The 20,045-nt window shown below is 38.1% G+C and overlaps 1 protein-coding gene across 15 annotated transcripts in view; it reads left to right on the top strand.

Annotated features, from left to right (window-relative positions):
* The window catches only part of R3HDM2 (R3H domain containing 2), a 159,193-nt gene that overhangs the window by 28,089 nt on the left and 111,059 nt on the right, over positions 1-20,045 (top strand). For 10 of the 15 annotated variants that reach the window (XM_053226416.1, XM_053226415.1, XM_053226409.1 and 7 more), the window contains exon 2: positions 9,994-10,056. The exons of 3 other annotated variants lie outside the window; for them this stretch is intronic. The gene's annotated coding sequence lies outside the window, so the exon portion shown is untranslated. Of the gene's footprint in view, positions 1-9,988; positions 10,057-20,045 lie in introns of those variants that run through there. 2 more of the 15 variants (XM_053226398.1, XM_053226413.1) reach the window with 1 other exon arrangement.

Here is a 20,045-nt window from a genome sequence, read left to right as displayed (position 1 = left end):
AAATTAGGGATTGACGTTTCTTGAGGCGAGGGAAAAAAAGATGAGAGGTTATTCCTTACATGAAATGAAGATTCTTACATATTTTTAGATTTACTTTTTGAATTGGTGTTACATTTGCATGATTCAAAATGCTAAGGATAGAAAAAAAGCAGAGTGAAGTTTTTTTCTTGCTTTTGTAACCCAACTAGTCAGTTCTTTCCAGAGACAACTATGTGCATCCTATGTTTTTGTGCATCCTATGTTCTTATAAACGTAAAGTATACATATATGTGTAACTGTGTATGTATGTTGTTTCCTCCATTTTACAAAAATGGTTCTTTGTCTTGCGGTTTTTTACTTAGCAATATAACTTATAAGTACATCAAGAATAGCTTATTCTTGTGTGTGTCTACAGAGTATTACGGGATATGTTTGTACTGTTTATTTTATCATTCTCCTATTAAAGAGAAGTTTGATTTTTTCCCCCAAGTCTTTGCAGTTACAAAGAGTGCTGCATAACCTTGTACAAATGTCATTTTCCATATTTGGAATAATTAATTTTTAAAAAATGTTTTTTAAAAAAAATTTTAATGTTTATTTTTTGAAAGAGAGCGACAAAGCATGAACAGGGGAGGGGCAGAGAGAAACAGAGACACAGAATCTGAAGCAGGCTTCAAGCTCCGAGCTGTCAGCATAGAGCCCGACGTGGGGTTCAAACTCAACAACCCGTGAGATCATGACCTGAGCTGAAGTCAAACGCTTTAACCAACTGAGCCACCGAATGCTCCCCCCAAAAAATTTTTTTTTGATATTTATTTATTTTTGAGAGAGAGAGAGAGAGAGAGAGAGAGAGTGTGTGTGTGGGGGGGGGGAGGGGCAGAGAGAGGAGGAGACAGAATCTGAAGCAGGCTCTGAGGTGTCAGCAAAGAGCCTGATGCGGGGCTTGAACCCACAAACTGTGAGATCATGGCCTGAGCCGAAGTCAGATGCCACCCAGGCACCCCTTGAATAATTAATTATTAAGGTAAATTGCTAAGGGTGTATGCTTGTGTAAATTTTAAACATATGGTAAAATGACCTTTTTTATTTTTATTTTTTGAGAGAGGGCACAAGTGAGCGTTGGACAGAGAGAGGGAGAGAGAGAGAATGAATCTGAGTAGGTGGAGAGAGAGAGATAAAGAGATAGAGAAGTGGAGTTCGCCCAAAGCGGGGCTCATGTTCATCTGAAGTGGGGCTTGTGTTCACCCAAAGCAGGACTCAGACTCATGAACTGTGAGATTGTGACCTGAGCCGAAGTCAGAAGTTTAACAGACTGAGCCACCCAGGTGCCCCAGTAAAATTGCCTTCTACAAATACAGGTATTTTACATTGCCACCAGCACTTGATTCCAGATTTGAGACAGAAGATTTGGTTATGTGGATATATACAAAATAACCAATTTGAAGTTTTTTCATCCATGTGTGTTTACAGTGGAGTACTGATGTCATAGACATCAGATTACATTGTAGTTTTTTTCTTTCTACATACAATTGAGTGCCTATGAAAAAATATAGTCTTTGTTCTCAACTGTAAGCAGATATATCAGGTGAACTTTACCTAAGTTCTCTGGGCCTTGAAGGATAAGAGTGGGCAGGGGAAATCCTAAATTAGCAAACTTTTGGGGCACCTGGGTGGCTCAGTTAAGTGGCTGACTTCGGCTTAGGTCATGATCTCATGATTCGTGAGTTTGAGCCCCGCATGGGGTTCTCGCCTGTCAAGTGCGGAGCCTGCTTCTGTCCTCTGTCTCTCTCTCTCTCTGCCTCTCCCCATGCCCTCTCTCTCTCAAAAGTGAATAAACATTAAAAAAAAAATTAGCAAACTTTTTGGTCTCGGACCCTTGACCCTTTTAAAAATTATTACAGGGGCGCCTGGGTGGCTCAGTCAGTTAAGCGTCCGACTTCTGCTCAGGTCACGATCTTGCGGTCCTTGAGTTCGAACCCCGCATCGGGCTCTGGGCTGATGGCTCGGAGCCTGCTTCCGATTCTGTGTCTCCCTCTCTCTCTGCCCCTCCCCTGTTCATGCTCTGTCTCAAAAATAAATAAACGTTAAAAAAAAAATTAAAAAAAATAAAAAATAAAAATTATTACAGACTCCAAAGAACCTTTTATTTATGTGGGTTATATGTACCAATATTTACAGTATTGGAAATCAAAACTAAGAAAATATTTAAATATTTATTAGTTCATTAAAATCATAGTAAGTTCCTTACATATTAATTTATATAACACATTTTTTAATGAAAAAACAAAAAATTTTTTTTAACATTTATTCATTTTTGAAAGGCAGAGAGAGACAGAGCACGAATGGGGGAGGGGCAGAGAGAGAGGGGGACACAGAAACAGAAGCAGGCTCCAGGCTCTCAGCTATCGGCACACAGCCCGACGTGGGGCTCAAACTCATGGACCGCGAGATCATGACCTGAGCCAGAGTCGGCCACTTAACCGACTGAGCCACCCAGGTGCCCCTATGAAAAAAAAATTTTTTAAACAAAAGATTTAGTGAGAAGGAAGGACATGGTTTTACATTTTTGCAAATCTCTTTAATGTCTGGATTAAATAGAAGGCAGCTGGATTCTTACATCTGCATCAGCATTCGGTCTGTTGCAGTATGTCATTTTGCTTGAAGTATATGAGAAAAAATCCAGCCGCAGAGATTTGTAGTGGGAAAATAGAGAAATATCTTAATATCTTTGGGTAATTGGATATTCTTTGATACTGTACCCAAACTCAACATGTGGTAGTTTCTTCAAGGTTAGTTTCAGTGTAGAATCTGGAACCATGTTAATGAACTTTTGTACTTGGTGACATTAAAATTCAGTTGTTTACTTTGTACATTGAATGGATCTTTTATCCATGTATGATTTTGAATCATCGTGAATTGGTCAACTGGAAAATATTGGTTTACTGAGTTACACAGAACTTCCAAATGTTTGACACAGTTCATTATTCAATTTAAAAAATCACATTCATTAATATCACCATCATTTCATTGGGAAAGTCTTAAGTATTGAGAAGTTGTCAAGCTCACAAAAGATACCCTTTTTCAAAATTTTGATTTTTAAAAGCTTGAATTTTATCACTGGCAACAAGTACTATCTCATTTGTTTTCTTTGAAGGAACAGGCTCACTTTGTTCATTTCTGTGAAGACTGTTGCCACATAACAATAGTTTGCCTGTCGGTTGCTTACTCAAGAAGTAATGATATGCCATGAAAAAAGTTCAGCTTGCAGCTCAGTTGCTTTTCCTTGAGACGATTATTGTCCTTTGATTGATATGCTCCAGAACTATAGACTTCCATTTTTCATTTAGATTATTAAAAAGATGTACTCAAGAGTGGAAATTTAATAACATTATTAATTTTTACTGTTTGCTCAAGGAATGTATAAGTTTATCTTTCCTTTTTTAAACTGCAGGTGTTGGGTGGTACTAGTATGGTTCGATGCCCCTGCCTTGATTTATGCTAAGGCAGTGGCAGTTATACCTACCATTTCACCATGGTAAAAAAAGGCATATAACATCTTAGTATTATTATGAAAAATTAGATCTTGGTGTTATGAAAATAGCGGACCTCTTAGATTTCCTGAGCCCATACTCCACGAACTGCTGTTCTAGGTAGAGCACGATTACATAGCCAGAGATACTGAGGTGAGAAAAAAAGCATCGGTTTCAAGGTCAACTACAAGTAATTTGTTATGAAACTCGGGATATATGGAGAAAAGGAGAAAAGGTAGTCAGAGGCCAGATTATAAAGGAATTTAAGTATCCTGCTAAAGAGTGCTGAATTTATCCTATAAAAAATGGAGAGTCTTTGGAGGATTTTTAAAGAGGGGAGTGTGTGTGGTAGGGGTGTTGGTGGTTGATGCCATCAAATTTGTTGTTTTTTTTTTTTCCAAAATGCGGCTGTTTTTATTGATCTGAAATACTGATATAAGTGAAAACTGTTATATGCAAGCAGCCTTCCGGTGAGCCTCCTTTGGCAACCACTCTCCCACCACCCTTCTCCCATCAACCTTCTCGAGAAATCAAATTTGTATTTTTTAAAGATCACCCTTATCACAATGTGTCTTGTAAGGAGGACAGTGGAAAATGATGAGGTTTTAAATGAAGGCACTGACTTGGCCGTGGAGCCACAGAAGGCAGGGCTGTACAAACCAGTGCAGATGTTAAAATGTGACCTTCCTAAAGCAGAACTAAGCCTAGCAGCATCTGTTGGTTGGCTGGATGGTCAGGCACACAACCAGCCGCGTCCATCATTGTGTCACACAAGCTAATCCCTCAAATACTCTTGTATTGGCAGAATCACTATTCTGACTTTTATTACCATAGTTTTATCTGTTTTCGAATTTCATGTTAATAGAATCATATAGTAGATGATCTTTTCTTTCTTACTTACCATTGTCTTTGATTCATGAGTGTAGCTTCCTATAGCAATGGTTTTTCTTTTATCATTGCTACAGAGTATTTCATTTTCTGACTGTACCGTCAGAAAGAGAGAGAGAGTGGGAGCCGCCGAGGGGCAGAGAGAGAGAGACAGAGACAGAGACAGAGACAGAATCCAAAGCAGGCTCCAGGCTCTGAGCAGTTAGCACAGAGCCCAGTGCGGGGCACAAACCCATGAACCGTGAGATCATGACCTGAGCTGAAGTCAGATGCTTACCTGACTGAGCCACCCAAGGGCCCCTGATGTGTGGCGTATCTTTATATGCATATTGGCCTTTTAAGGATCCTCTTTGGTGAGGTGCCTTTCAACTCTTGTCCATTTAAGAAATTGGGCTATTTGTCTTTTTCTTATAGATATATAGATCTTTTTTGTATATGTTGTATATGAGTCCTTTGTGGGATACATATATTTGCATGTATCTTCTCCAGGTATTTAAACATGGACTAGATGCAGGAACAAATTTATTAATCTGGGTGTTTTGCTGGGATTCTGTGGTATATGTCTTATCAGTTAAAGGTGGTTCTATATCTTATTCTTTAGAGATTCTAGTTTCCTTTCATGATGGGAATGTACATGCTGCTTTTGAGTGTGTCACTATTGATGTTTTGAATTAGTCTCAACTGATTGTGGGTGTGTCTGTTATATTGCTGTGGACCAAACCACTCGAAATCTTAATGGCTTAAAACAACTATTTGCTTATGATTAAGTGGGCTGGCAATTTAGGCAGAGTTCATCTGGCTTGCCTCTATTCCACATGATATTTGCTGGGCTTACTCATGTGTTTTGATCAGTTGGCAGGCTGGCCAGGAGCTGGTTGTACTGAATAGCCCCACTCCAGCATTGTCCATCATTAGGCTGGAGCTGTCATCCAGAGTGCTGTGGCCTCTCCTGCAGTCTGTCTTGCATGGTGACTAGGTTCCAACAGAACAAGAGTGAAAGTTGAAAGGTTTCCCTAAGGCCTGGGCTCAGAAATTGCACAGTGTCTTCATGTTGCATTTTATTGACCACAAGGCCAGCTCAGATGCAAGGGGTGACAAAATGAACACCACTTCTTTTGTTTATTTTTGAGAGAGAGTATAAGCAGGGAAGGGGCAGAGAGGGGGGACAGAGGATCTGAAGCAGGCTCTGTGCAGATAGGCTGACAGCAGCAAGCCTGATGTGAAGCTCGAACTCAGGAACCGAACTGCAAGATCATGACCTGAGCTGAAGTCGGACGCTTAACCGAAACCTAGCCACCCAGGCGTCCCTCAACTCCACTTCTTGATGGAAATTGCTGCAAATAATTTGTGGTCATGTTTGATCTACAACATTGCTCTTCCTTGTTTGTTTGTTTCTTTCTTTTTCCTTTTGTCTCTGTTCATTTTAAATGAAGTGGATAGTTTGTGGGTTGTTTTTGTTTTTTAATTGACTTGTCTTTCTTCTTGAAGTTTATATTAAAACAAAACTTACTTGCTTAAAGGATGCCTTCTGTGATTACTTACTGTGGCCTAGGACAAGACATTTTTAAGCCCAAACTTTGGGACTGTTTGCCAAATTACCTTAGTAATACCAAACATCTGTTAATGCTGAAGACATTAGTTTCTTCCCCAGGTAATTTTGATTTTTTTTTTTTTTAATCCTTTTTAAAAAAATTGGTTAAGACCTGAAGGTTAACATTTTGGTGCTTTTATGGGCTGTGTTCCTCCACGTTTTGTTAGTCATCTAGAGATACTAATAGGGACCTGAAATGATAACTTTTTTTTTTCCAAAGTGCTTAGTGAAGTCAGGAAGGTAAAGGCTCCACAGCTGGAGAAGGTGTCTGGGTTGTAGTTGTCTTGGGGAGACAGTGTTTTTATATGTGAAATAAAACAAGAATCTTGGGCAAGGTGCAGATGTCAGTGACCTGTCAGCCCATCAGGATGAATCAGCTGATGTCCTAGATGAGGTGACAATGTCAGCACAGTCAACCCCTTACCCTGAGTTTATTGGGCCTCTCATTAAGGTAGCTGTCATAGCCCTTAGTTTAGAAAAGTCAGAGTCATTGTTCAAGATTCACCTGACTTTAAACATTATTTATTTTGGAGGGGGAAGGTCACTTTCAGTGTAAGAGTACAATTGGAAGTGACATGTGGCTGGTTTGCAGATTACAGCCATTTTGGTGTGCCCAAGTGTTACAGTTGTTAGGATCTTTAAAACTTGTCTCCAGGTGACTAGAGGCAATTTATTCTGCTTCTCCAAGTAAGTTTAATTAATTGTCTTGGGTCCCAGACAAGTAGATTTGTTAGCTGTAGTTTCTGATTTATCTGTTGCCCAAACCCGTGATAATTTGATGGGAATAGGAACTCTCAAGGTGGCATTTTATTGCAAAAGATGGATGTTGGCTTCTAAGTGCAGCTGATTAGAAGGCTAGGGCACAGTATGTGTTTTTCTGGTGACAGGGTCATTATTAAGGCTTTATAGAACTAGTCAGACAGCTGAACTGAATCTTCCTACTCTTGTGAGGTTATCTTCAAGGCATTTGGAGTGTTTCACAGAACTCTTTATCAACTGTGTTCTCTCACCGGCGTTTGTACCTTGTGTCAGTTTTAGCCTGGTTGTTCTGGGTTGTGAGGTACTTCTTAGTGCAGCTGGTAACCAGATCTTTTGTCAATCGCTGCTGCCTGAGAACCTTGGATTTGGGTCTCACAGACCCAGAAAACAGTGTTGCCAGATAAGATTGCCATCTTATTTTCTGAGTAAAATATTTATCTTCAGAGAAAACAAGGCAGATTGTTAGAATGAAGACAGGAACACAGGATTTTGATGGCTTAGCTATCTTACTGGCTGTAAGTTTTAAAAAGTTTAAATAATTTTAAGTTTAAATAATTTCAATAAATTAAAAAAAAATTTTTAAAGACCTAAGTTTGCCTCAGAGGTAGCACTTAGCTTTGTAAATGAGTCAAACAGAAAACTGTTACAGTGCTTATTATGTGTCAGGCACTATTTCACATCGGAGGTATAGATACAGATATGAACACAAGTTTTCTGCCCTCAGAGAGCTTACATTTTTGTTTGAGAAGATAGACAATTTTCAAATAAATAATTACAGATTATGATGAGTACTATGAAGAAAATAGATGTGGTGATGTGATTGAGAGTAAGGGAGAGGGGGATACTTCAGATGGGGTGGTCAGGCAGGACCTTTTTGTAGTGATGTATGAACTATTATGTGAAGGGAGGCAACCAGCATTTCCTGATGGGAGAGGAGTGTTCTGGGCATGAAGAGCAACAAATACAAAGGCTTCGTGGGGAGTATGTGATTTGGCATGTTCAGGAATAGGCAGGGGCCAGATTTTGTATGTATTTGTAGATCTCACTTAGGATGATGGAAAACCATTGGTAGAAAGAAACTGGTTTATCAAGAAAGCTAAGTGATGTGATTTACATTTTTGAAATATCACTTGTGCTTCTCTGGGGAGAACAGATAGCAGAGTGCCCAGAGAGGAAGTAGAGAGATTAGTTAAGAGACGATTGCATATTTTTTATTTTTATTAAAACCCTACAAAGTGTATAAGAGTTATGGAGGATGGATGGCAGAAGGGAATTGAAAGTTTTTCAGAAAGTATTCCACTTTTTGAAACAGACTGTTCTTTTTATTTTTGAGAGAATGCAAGCAGGGGAGGGGCAAGGAGAGAGGGAGACAGAGAATCTGAAGCAGGCTCCCCCCGCCCCCCCCCCCCACCACAGCCGCAAGCGAGTGTAGGGCTTGAATTCATAAACTATGAGGTTGTGACCTGAGCCAAAGTCGGACGCTCAACCGACTGAGCTACCCAGGTACCCCTCCACTTAAAATTTTTTTAAATTTATTAAAAACAATTTTTTTTAATGTTCATTTATTTTTGAGAGAGAGAGAGGTACAGAGTGTGAGCAGGGGAGGGGCAGATAGAGAGAGGGAGACACAGAATCTGAAGCAGGCTTCAGGCTCTGAGCTGTCAGCACAGAGCCAGAAGCAGGGCTAGAACCCATGAGCTTGAGATCATGACCTGAGCAGAAGTAGGACGCTTAACTGGGCACCCAGGCTCCCCTAAATTTTTTTTTAATGTTTATTTTTTGAGAGAGAGAGAGAGAGAGCACGCGCGCACGCAAGCCGGGGAGGGGCAGAGAGAGACCAAGACAGAATCTGAAGCAGTCTCCCGTCTCTGAGCTATCAGCACAGAGCCCAACGCAGGGCTCAAACTCATGAGCCGTGAGATCATCATGATCTAAGCTGAAGTCGGATGCTTAACCAACTGAGCCACCCAGGCACTCCAAAAGTATTCCACTTTTAATTTTGATAAGATTACAAATAGGGCAAGAAAACCATAACATCAATAAGTACTGGTATGTGTTTTGAATTACGTTGCTCTTGATTCTTTGACTCAGAGTTGGAGAGAGACCTCTTGGTACGTCAAGGCTCTCAGCATGAACTCACTATGCCCACTTAAGAATCAGGTGCATCTGGGCATGGCTTGAGGGCCTGTGGGGAAAGGTAACTAGTAATTTCTTTGCATAGGGCAGAATAAGGCATTTCCTGGGGAAAAAAATTCACCATGCAGTCAGTGTTTCAGGACCAACGGTGGTGGTGGAAAAGGGAAGGGCGATTCCATAGCCATGCCTTCCAACTCTAACCAAACTGCCACACATTTCTAATACCAAAACCCTGGGGTGCAGGGGTTATAAAGAAACTTTTTCATAGAAATCTTAGTATGATACTAGAAAGGTAGACTTTAGCAATGTGAGATTCACGGGATAGAGTTGTAAAGCAAAATGATGAATTTGGGATACTCCTCACTTCAGCATAGAACATGGCGAGACTTAAGTACTTTGAGGTTTCCAAGAACACAGGCTGGCTTGGCATATTAGGGGTTCTAGTGGTGGCATTCAGCACTCAGGGTTTCTAATGTGGATTAAGCAGCAGCCAGCTCTCAGAATCCTGTCATAGTAATAGTAATAATAAATATTGTAGTCAGAGAGGAGATACTAAATTATGTGTTTGTAATATTTATTTCTACTCACAGAAGAAAATTCTCTCTGGCTTCTCTGTATTCTCACCTACTGAGAGAGATTCAGTATCTGCTAGCTCAGTTACTATAGATTTGTCTTGTATAAAAGGATAATGGATAAAAAACAGCTGAAGAATTTCAAGGAGTAAGACTGGATAATTAATTTATATAGAAAGCAGACTGAGAACTGCTTATAAGAAGAGGGGATCATTAGAGGAGAAGGAGTTGTGAGTTGTGAGTTGATGTCCCACATGGGCATAGAGATTACTTAAATAAATAATAAAAATAATAAAATAAAACCGTGCATTAAAGCAATGGATTTAAAAAAACAGGAAGTAGGAATGGATATAGAGGGTTCAGGCAGGTGTAGGGTTAGAGAAACATTGTGAGCAAAAGGAATTGGGAAAGAAGATACTAAGCTGCTGTGGATTTTGAAATGGATCTCTTTATTTTCTTTGGGAGTCTCAGTATATTAAGATTTAAATTGCTTTTAACTTTTTTTTTTGTTTTTTTTTGTTTTTTTTTTTGAGGTTAGACTTGTTTCTTATATGTGATGCCATTCCAGCACTGGACTCATGGAGGCTGAACATTTATTCAGGTAATAATAGGTAACATTTATAGAGCACTTTCTGTGTGCTAGGCAACGAACTAGGTGCTATACCTGTATTCTCATTTAATTGTCACACAACCTCACGAGGTTGGAAGTGTTATTGTACCCATTTAATAGATAAGGAAACTGAGACTTTAGAGTATATCAAGATTGAATTCACCTGAATTAAGAAAGAAAAAAGGCTACTGCTGTAGTTGAAGTGAGAGATGATGGTCGCTTGGATTAGATGATGTCATTTCTCACCTGTCATAAATACATGAATGTAAAGTGGTTTTGACTGACTGAACTTCACCCCTCATATCCATAGCTTCTTCCCACTAGTGAATACATCATACTTTTTGTCTGTCTGTCTGTCTTTATTTATTTATTTATTTATTGTCTTTAAAACAATGGACATACTTTTTGGTAAAGAAAAATCCAATTTAGAGGGTTTTTTTCCCCTTCAATTTTTAATTTAAATTCTAGTTAGTTAACATGATTTAGAGTTTTAACTTAAAAGTTTTTTTTAATGTTTATTTATTTTCGAGAGGGAGAGAGAGAAACAGAAACAGAGCATGAGTGGAGGAGGGCAGAGAGAGAGGGAGACACAGAATCTGAAGCAGGCTCCAGGCTCTGAGCTGTCAGCACAGAGCCCGACGCAGGGCTCAAACTCACAAACTGTGAGATCATGACCTGAGCTGAAGTCCAACGCTTAACTGACTGAGCCACCCAGGCACCCCTAAAGTTTTAATTTTAAAGCTTTTCTGACTTTTTAGAAGTAGATAATAAGCTTTGAAGTAGCTTAAATTTATCGGAATAAATATCTACAAAAGGTAAATAGATATTTACCTTATGAAACAGATATTTACTTTGTCTTATAAAAGGTTAATAAATAACTGAGGAATTCTTAAAAGATTATTAGTATAGATAATAATCTTTTTTGTTGTTTTTGATGTACTTGAGATACTGTTCACAGGTATTTTAGCTTTATGGAACCTTCTTAGGGTTTTTTCTAGGAGCCTTCCTGGTATATCTAAATGTTTATTTACTGATCATACTAATTGTTGTACTTGCCAGAACTGAAGAGTTCTGGCACTGGAGAGTTTTTAGCACTACCAACTGAAAATCAATCAAAAATGGAGATTGAACATCTCTGAAATTATAATGTTAGTTAATAGAATTACTTGTAAATTTAAGAAATTCAAATTGATATGCTCCTCTGAGTGGCTTTACATGTGGAGTTTTGCCAGCTGTTTGCGCCGTTACCGAGCACAGTAAAACCGCTTGCTTTTACTCCCTTACCAGTTATTGAGTGGCCAGCGTGAGCACATTGCCCTATTTCCCCTTTCCCCATCTTTTTCGAAAAAGATCGTGAGCTATAATTGACATATAGTAAACTGTACATATTAAAAGTGTACAGTTTGTTAAGTTTTGACATATGTGTTGTTCACCCATGAAACTATTACCACAGTTAAGATAATGTATCACCCCCACAAGTTTCCTTATCCCCATTTAAAAAAATTCTTTTTTAATGTTTATTTTTGAGAGAGAGAGAATCCAAAGCATGCTCCAGACTCCGAGCTGTCAGCACAGAGCCTGGCGGGAGGCTCTAACTCACGAACTGTGAGATCATGACCTGAACCAGTCAGCCGCTCAACCGACTGAGCCACCCAGGCGCCCCTTCTTATCCCCATTTTTAATCCTTTCCTCAACTTCTGTGGTCTCCAAGCAACCACTGATCAACTTTCTGTCGCTATAGAACAGTTTGCATTGTCTAGAATTTTATATAGATGGAATTGTAAAGAATATATTCTTACATTTATTTTTGGTTTGGCTTTTTTTTTTTTTACTAACCATAATTGTTTTGAGATTCATCTACGTTGATGCATGTGTGAGTAGTTCATTTTTATTGCTGAGTAGTGATCCATCATGTGGCTATAGCACAATTTGTTTATCCATTTGTGTTTTGATGATGCACATTTGGGTTGTTTCCAGTTTTTGGCAATTAAAAATAAAGTTATACTATAACTGTTTGTGTACAAATCCTCATATGGACATATGTTTTTCCCCCTTCTAAGTTAATTTCTTTTTTTTTTTTTTTATGTTTATTTAGTTTTGAGAGCGAGAGAGAGAGAGAGAGGGACTGAACATGAGCGGGGGAGGGTCAGAGAGAGAGAGGGAGAAACAAAAGCTGAAGCAGACTCCAGGCTCTGAGCTGTTAGCACAGAGTCTAACGTGGGGCTCGAACCCATGAGCTATGAGATCATGACTTAAGCCGAAGTCGGATGCTTAACCAACTGAGCCACCCACGAGCCCCTCTTTTTATTTTTTTGTAGTGAAATTCACATAACTTACAATTAATAATTTTAGTATGTAGTTCAGTGGTATTTAGTGTATTTGTGATGTGCAACCACTAGCTGTCTCTAGTTTCAGAACATTTTCATCATTCTATAAACCACCCCATACTCATTAAATAATCATTCCCATGCCCTCCCCTCCCCTCTCCGTTTTACCTGGTAACCTCTAATTTGCTTTCTGCCTCTATGGATTTTCCTTGACTGGTTATATCTTCTAAAAAGAAGCAGGCAATATGTGAACCTTTTATGTCTGGCTTCTTTCATTTAGCATGTTTTCGAGATTCATCCAAGTTGTAGCATGCATCAGGACTTTTGTTCCTTTTTATGGCTGAATAATATTCCATTGTGTGGATATATTACATTTAGTTTATCCATTAATCAGTTGGTAGTCATTTGGGTTGTTTCCACTTTTTGGGTACTATGAACGTGTATTTACAAGTTTTTGTGTGGACATATGTTTTAATTTCTTTTGGGTATATATCTAGGAGTATAATTGCTGGATCATGTGGTAACTTTTTTTTTGTTGTTATGAAATTTATTGTCAAATTGGTTTCTATACAACACCCAGTGCTCATCCCAACAGGTGCCCTCAATACCCTTCACCCACCCACCCTTCCCTCCCACCCCCCATAAACCCTCAGTTTGTTCTCAGTTTTTAGGAGTCTCTTATGTTTTGGCTCCCTCCCTCTCTAACCATTTTTTTTTCTTCCCCTCCCCCATGGTCTTCTGTTAAGTTTCTCAGGATCCACATAGGAGTGAAAACATATGGAATCTGTCCTTCTCTGTATGACTTATTTCACTTAGCATAACACTCTCCAGTTCCATCCATGTTGCTACAAAAGACCATATTGTATTCTTTCTCATTGCCACATAGTATTCCATTGTGTATATGAATCATGTGGTAACTTTTTGAAGTACTGTAAAACTGCTTCCACAGTGGCTGCATAATTTTACATTCCCACTAGCAATGTGTAAGGGTCCCAGTTTGTCTTTCCTCACTAAACTTATTTTCTGTCTTTTTGAGTCTAGCCATCCTAGTGGGTGTCAATACCATTATGGTTTTGATTTGCACTACCCTGATGACTAAGGATGTTGAGCATCTTTTCTTGTACTTATTGGCCATTTGTATATTTTTTGGAGAAATGTATATTTAAATCCTTTGCCTTGTTTGGATAACATGTCTTTTTTTATTGAGTTGTAAGAGTTCTTTATTATGGATACCAAATTCCTTATTCTATGCATGATTTGCAAATATTTTTTCTTATTCTCTGAGTTGTCTTTGAATTCACTTTCTTGATGGTATTGTTTACAAAGTTTTAAATTTGATGAAGTCTACTGATCTATTTTTTCTTTTGTTGCTTATGCTTTTAGTGTTGTGTCTAAGAAAATTTTGCCTAATCCAAGGTCATCAAGATTTTTTTTTTAATAAATGATTATTTAGTTTGAGAGAGAGCACATGCACAAGTAGGGTAGGGACACTGAGAGAGGGATACAGAGAACCCTGTGCTGTCAGCATGGAGCCTGAGGCGGAGCTCAATCCCAGGAACCTTGAGATCACGACCTGAGCCAAAATTAAGAGTCAGAAGCTCAACTGGCTGAACCACCCAGGCATTCCTCAAGGTCATGAAGATTTATTCCAGTGTTTTATTTTGAGTTTTATAGTTGTAGCTCTTACATTTAGGTCTGTGTTCTATTTTGAGTTAATTTTTATGTATGATGTGAAGTATCCTTCCAACTGTATTATTTTATGTGTAGCTATCCACTTCTCTGAGCACTATTTGTTGAAAACACTGTCCTTAGACTATTTGATTATCTTGGCCTCCTTGTTAGAAAATTAGTTGACCATAAATGTAAAGGTTTATTTCTGGGCTTTCAATTCCATTCCACTATGACACTGTTTTGATTACTGTAGCTTTAGTTGTAAGATGAAATTGGGAAATGTGAGTCCTCCAATTGTGTTTTTCTTTTTCAAGATTATATTATTTGGTGTACCTGGGTGTCTCATTCGCTAGATCATGTGACTCTTGATCTCAGAGTCATGAATTTGAACCCCATGTTGGGTGTAGAGATTACTTAACAACAAAAAAAAGGATTATGTTGTTTATTCTGGCTCCCTTGCATTTCCATATGAATTTTAAGATGTTATTGTCAATTTCTTAAAAAAAGCCAGCTAGGATTTTGATAGGGATTGCTCTGAATCTGTAGATCAGTTTGGGGAGTGTTACCACTTTAGCAATATTAAATCTTTCAGTCCATGAACATGGGACATCTTCTCCCTTATTTAGACCTTCAATTTCTATCAGTGACAGTTTATGATTTTTAATATATAACCCTTACACTTTTTTTAACCCTACTCTATTATACTTTTTTGTTAAATTTATACTTAAGTATCTTATTATTTTTGTTACTACTGTAAATGGAAGTTTTTGCTTGATTTCATATTTGGAATATTCATTGTTTATAGAAATACAATCCATTTTTGTATATTGACCTTGTATCTTGCAACGTTGCTGGACTTACTTTTAGTGGATTCCTTAGGAATTTTTTTATTTTTTATTTTTTGTTTTTATTTTTTTTAGGTAAGCTGCATGCCCAACTTGGGGCTTGAACTCACAACTCTGAAATCAGGAGTCACATGCTCCATTGACTGAGCCAACCAGGCACCCCGATTTCTTAGGATTTTCTATATATAAGAATATCATCTGCAAATAGAAAAGGTTTTCCTTCTTTTCCAAACTGAATGTCTTTTCTTTCTTTTTATTGCCTTATTGCCCTAGCTGTCTTTTTTTTTGTTTTAATTTAATTTAATTTAATTTTAATTTTAACTTTATTTATTTTGAGAGAGCTTGAGCTTATGCACGTGGGGGAGGGGTAGATAGAGAGGGGGAGAGAGAATCCTAAGCAGGCTCTGTGCTGTCATTTTGGACCCTGATGTGGGGCTCAATCTCACAAACTATGAGATTATGACCTGAGCTGAAATCAAGAGTCAGATGCTCAACTACCTGAGCCACCAGGCATCCCCAATTTTTATTTATTTAGAGGTTACTCAAACTCACAACCCTGAAATCAAGAGTTGCATGCTCTTCCCACTGATCCAGCCAGGTGGCCCCAGACTGGATATTCCTAATTGACCTAGCTTCAAGTTTGTTGATTCTTCTGCCTGCTCAGATCTTGTGTCAAACCCCTCTACTTAACATTTTTCATTTTTATTATTGTACTTTCCAACTCCAAAATTTCCATTTCGTTCCTTTTTATAATTTCTATCTTTCTATTAATGTTCTGTTTCTGGTTAGACATTATTCAGGGATGCCTGGGTGGCCCAGTCAGTTAAGCCTCTGACTTCGGCTCAGTTCATGATTTCAGGGCTCATGAGTTTGAGCAAGCCCCACATCATGGTCTATGACAGCACAGAGCCTGCTTTGGATTTTCTGTCTCTTCTTGCTCTCCCTGTCTCTCCCCAGCTTGTGCATGCTCTCACTCTCTCTCTCTCTCAAAAATAAGTAAACATTAAAAACTACAAAACAACAGACATTGTTCTCATACTTTTCCTTTAATTCTTTAGTCATAGTTTTTTTTTTTTTTTTTTTTTTTTTTTTTTGAGAGCATGAGTAGGGGAAGGAGAGAATCTTTTTTTTTTTTAATGTTTATTTATTTTGGGGGTGCTTGGGTGGCTCATTGATTAAGTGTCTGACTCTTGATTTTGGCTCAGGCTATAATCTCATGGTTTGTGAGTTTGAGCCCTGCATCGGGCTTTGCACTGACAGTGCAGATCCTGCTTGGGATTTTCCCTCTCTGCCCCTCTCCAGCTCATGCTCTCTATCTCAAAATAAATAAACTTAAAAAAAAAAAAAGGTGCTCCTGGGTGGCTCAGTCATTTAAGCATCCGACTTCAGGTCAGGTCATGATCTCTCGGTTCATGAGTTTGAGCCCCGCATAGGGCTCCGTGCTGACAGTGCAGAGCCTGCTTGGGATCCTCTCTTTCCCTCTCTCTCTGCCTCTCTCTCTCTCTCTCTCTCTCTCTCTCTCTCTCTTTCTCTCTCTCTCTCTCTCTCTCTCTCTCAAATAAACATTAAAAAATTTTTAAATATTTTTCCCCTTTTATTTGGAAATGCCACTAACCCCTATATTAGGCAATTTGGATTTGTCCTACAGTTCACTTATGCTTTGTTCATTTTATTTCAGTGTCTTTTTTTCTTTCTAGGTTTTATTTTGGTTGGTTCCTATTGCTGTGTTTTCATATATTCTCCCCCTGATTTGTTCTGTTGCAATTTTTAATCTGCTGTTAATCTTACATAGTGTACTTTTATCTATACCATTTCAGATTTTTTTTACTTCTTCTACCTAACATGCTTACTTTTTCCTTTAGATTCTTACACATATGGAATATAGTTATAATTTTCTAAATGTCTTTCTTTACTAATTTTATGCTCTATCATTTCTCAGTCATTTATTTTAACTTTTCATTGTGAAATAAGTATAATACAGGAAGTTGGGAAAAAATGTACAGCAATATTCCATGTGCTCTTCACCCAATTTATCCCCATTGTGACAGCTTCTGTAACTGTGGTACCATATCAAAGGTAGGAAATTAATATTGGTACAATGTATAGAGTCTGTTCAGATTTGACCAGTTTTACATGCACTTCTCTCTGCATGCGTGTGTGTGTTCAGGGAAGTTCTGTGGAATTTCATCTTGTATAAATTTTTGTATCCACAACCACCATCAAGATATAGAACAGTTCCATTCCCAGAAGAATCCTTCCTGTTGCCCTTTTACAACCGCATCCACCTACTTCCACCCCATTTATGAACCTGTAACCCTGGCAATTACTAATCTATTCTTCAACTAATATTGTTGTTTCAAAATGTTAATTAAATGGAATCATACCATATGTAACCTCTTGAGATTGACTTTTTCTCCTATTCAGCCTAATTCCCTTGACATCCATCCGTAGTTTGTACCTTTTTTGGGGGTACAAATTTCTGAGTAATATTCTGTGGTATGGCTGTCCCAAGTTTATTTAAACATTCACCTGTTGAAGGACTTCTGTGTTGGTTGCAATTTTTGTCCATTATGAATAAAGCTGTGAACATTCATGTATAGGTTTTTGTGTAAACATGTGTTTTTATTTTTCTGGGATAAATCCCCAAGAGTACAGTTGCTGGGTGGTAAGGTAATTACATATTTCATTATAAAAGAAACTGTCTTCTAGAGTTCCTGTACCATTTTGTATTCCCATCAGCTACGTATGAGCCATTTAGTTTTTCTGCATTCTTGCCAACATTTGGTATTGTCAGTATTTTTTATGTTAGCCATTATGATAGGTATGATAGATATCTCATTGTGGTTTTAATTTGCATTTCCCTAATGGCTAATGATTTTGAATGTGTCTGCTCATGTCTTTTACCCATTTTCTAATTGTTTTTTAAATTTTTTTTAAATGTTTTATTTATTTTTAAGACAAAGAGAGACAGAGCATGAGTAGGGATGGGGCAGAGAGAGAGGGAGACACAGAATCTGAAGCAGGCTCCAGGCTCTGAGCTGTCAGCACAGAGCCCAACGTGGGGCTCGAACTCACGAACTGTGACATCATGACCTGAGCCAAAGTCGGACACTTAAGTAACTGAGCCACCCAGGTGGCCCCATTTTCTAATTGTTTAAGTTTTGAGAGTTTATATATTCTATTTATATGTTCTAGGTACAGTTCCTTTGTTAAATATGCAAGTATTTTCTCCAGTTTGTGGCATACTTTCTTTTGTGAACTCTAGACTCCTTTGCTTTCTCAGACTTTCACTTTGCACAAAGGGAGCATGTTGGACTCTCCCCAGGTTGCTGCTTAGCTCCCCCCTTTTTTTTTGACATTACTTAGAAGCACTCTCCAGGCATTAAGCATGGGTAATCATGGGGCTTACTGTATTTGTTTCCCATTTCTCAGGAATCACTGTCCTTTATTGCCTGATGTCCAGTGTCTTAAAAACCACTGTTTTACCCATTTTGTCTCTTTTGTCTGCCAGGAAGGTAAATATGATCTCTGGTACTCCATGCTAGGAATGAAATCTACCCCCACTCCCCTCCCGCTTTCCATGGCCAAAGCTTTCAATAACATGAGGAACACCTGTTGTTAGTAACTACCGTCTAATAATTCCTTCCTTTCTCAAGTTCTTAAACAGAAAAGGAGGGGGGAATAGAGGCTAAATATAATTCAGACAAAAAGATACTTCTGATGTTGTTCGGTGTCTGTTGAAGCCCAGCTACTTCCAAAAGTTTGCAAATCAATCAGATACAGGCTTAGAGCTAGAAATAGGTTAGCTACCATAGCACAAGATGATGGTGTGAAAAGATTTTAGTGACAGCTTGTGTGTGATAATATATCCTTTCTTGTTCAAGGTTCTCTTTGGATGTTAAGCTAGATTCTGGCTTTCATATGCCTTTTCTCTATTCTTATCCATAAAGTCCTTTTCTCGAAAGAATGGCTATATTTATAAAACCACATTTTCCTATATTTAAAAGGTAGAGTTGACTAGTTAAAAGCAGCCTTTCCAGCCTAAGTGCATCTAGTTAGGTAATTGTCCCTTAACTTTTATTATTAGTTTTGGGACTTACATTAGCATTTATGATGATTTGATAAAAATATACTAGAATTTCTTGAAAGAGTTATCTCTGCATTTTAAAGCTACAGTTATTTATGTAAAAACTCAGAGAGATATAATATTGCTACAGGATCACATAGTTCTCAAACATTGAAGAAAATATTTCTTTGGAGTTATTTTGTGGAATTAGGACACATTTCAATAATAGGTGACTTTGAGCTCTAGGAATCTGCTAGAGTCACCTTTGGGATAGAGCAGCCTCTGCTTGTGCCAGTCTTATCAGGAAAGTTTTATTTCTCTTTCCAGCTTATCACTTTAGCTGATGAACCAAGGGCATAGTTTGTTATATTAGTAAGCTATTTTTTTTTAACAGTTGCTGTCATGATGCCTTGCACGGAGTGGTTACTCAGCGAGTATTTACTGGATGAATGAATGCCTCTTCATTGAGTCACTGCTTCAGTCAACTCCCCTTTATATATTTCATCCAGGATCTTTCCATCTCCATCCTTTGTCATTTTGTTACTTGTTTGTATTTCCTCTGGAGGGGTGAACACAAGGCAAAGAAGAACAACCTGAAATCTTTCTATTGTTTATAAGTAACTCTGATAAGAAAAAAGTATTATATGAGAAGAGATTGAAACACTTGCCTGAATTGCGATTTTGGAGTTGATGCTGATTTATCTATTATATTTTTCCCTACCATTCCTAACAGTGGATGATTTTTTGCTTTACCTTGAAGCCCTGACAAGCTTTTTCTCTTTATAACTGATAGCTGGTGATATGCTTTTTTACTTTTCAATTTTATTTCTAGTTTTTATAACTTTCCTTTTCCTCTGTATGGAGTCCTCTACCTCTTCTTCATTCTTCTTATTTTTTTTTAAGTTTATTTGTTTATTTTGAAAGAGAAAGCATGTGAGTAGGGCAGTGAGAGAGGAAGAGAGAGAGAATTCCAAGCAGGTGCTGCACTGGCAGCGCAGAGCCCAAGATGGGGCTCAAACCCGTGATCTGTGAGATCATGACCTGAGCTGAAATGAAGAGTCAGACACTTAA

The sequence above is a fragment of the Acinonyx jubatus genome, chromosome B4 (assembly GCF_027475565.1).
Source record: "Acinonyx jubatus isolate Ajub_Pintada_27869175 chromosome B4, VMU_Ajub_asm_v1.0, whole genome shotgun sequence".
Classification (NCBI taxonomy): domain Eukaryota; kingdom Metazoa; phylum Chordata; class Mammalia; order Carnivora; family Felidae; genus Acinonyx; species Acinonyx jubatus.
This window is presented reverse-complemented; position numbering and strand designations above follow the sequence as displayed.